General features: G+C 42.8%; 1 protein-coding gene across 1 annotated transcript in view; it reads left to right on the plus strand.

Annotated features, from left to right (window-relative positions):
* Positions 1 to 1158, plus strand: part of LOC106868984 (dentin sialophosphoprotein) — a 42600-nt gene that overhangs the window by 33585 nt on the left and 7857 nt on the right. The window lies entirely within an intron of this gene.

The raw sequence follows: 1158 nt of genomic DNA on the forward strand, positions 1-1158 counted from the left end.
TGGGAGAATTTACGAAAAAAACAACAGACGAGGACAGGTGGTGTAAACAACAAATGGATGTATTAGTTTAACGCTCGGGAATAGAGAAAGTCTTTAACGTTTCGAGCCTATGCTCTTCAACTGAAAGGAACACAGAAAGAAATAAGGAGAGAAACAAGGAGAAAAAAATTATAAATGTAGTGGTCAGTGATCTATCATGGCGAAAAGGACGATGTTACTGTTGTTTAAGCCCTATTGACACACAGTCTGTGTCTGTATAGTGTTTGCAAGGGAGGTCATCGCTCCCATCTCCAACCTTACGTGATACTCACAGACCATGGTTTCTGGGTGTTTACCCGTCCTCAGTGTGAGATAATCACTGGCTGTTGATGGAAGCTTTCTCCATTTGCAAACACTATATATACTTTAAGCGACACACAGTTGCTGATTTTGTATAGAGAAAAACAACTTGTTTTAAATCTCTCAGTGATACTTTTACTGTGTATATAAATCATCTCTATCATCATCGTTTAACATCCGCTTTCCATGCTAGCATGGGTTGGACGATTTGACTGAGGACTGGTTAAACCAGATGGCTACACCAGGCTCCAATCTGATTTGGCAGAGTTTCTACAGCTGGATGCCCTTCCTAACACCAACCGCTCCGAGAGTGTAGTGGGTGCTTTTACATGCCACCGGCACGAAGGCCAGTCAGGCGGTACTGGCAATGGCCATGCTCAAAATGGTGTATTTTATGTGCCACCCGCACAAGAGCCAGTCCAGGAGCACTGGCAACAATCTCGCTGGAAAGTCCTTACACATGCCACGGGCATAAGTGCCAGAAAGGCGCCCCCTCAACCCGTTTTTCGGACCACAAAAAGGGTTTGATAATTTTTCAGATTAACACCCGCATGATTTCCACTAGGGTGTTACGGTTAGGATTAGGATTAGGGTTACGGTTTTAGGGTCAGAGTTAGGGTTAGGGTTAGAGTTAACCTAGAAGGGACAGGCTCCTTATTTTTTGGTTAAGGTTGTTGGTAAGCTTTCCTAAGTTACTCCAATCCAGATCCCCAATGCAAACCTTCAGATCAACCTTCTCCTATGCAGATCTCTAATGCAACATTTAAAAAAAGAGTCAATAAGTGAAAATAACCAATAAACTGATTCCTTATGGGATTT

This window comes from Octopus bimaculoides, chromosome 27, assembly GCF_001194135.2.
Source record: "Octopus bimaculoides isolate UCB-OBI-ISO-001 chromosome 27, ASM119413v2, whole genome shotgun sequence".
In the NCBI taxonomy this organism is placed as follows: domain Eukaryota; kingdom Metazoa; phylum Mollusca; class Cephalopoda; order Octopoda; family Octopodidae; genus Octopus; species Octopus bimaculoides.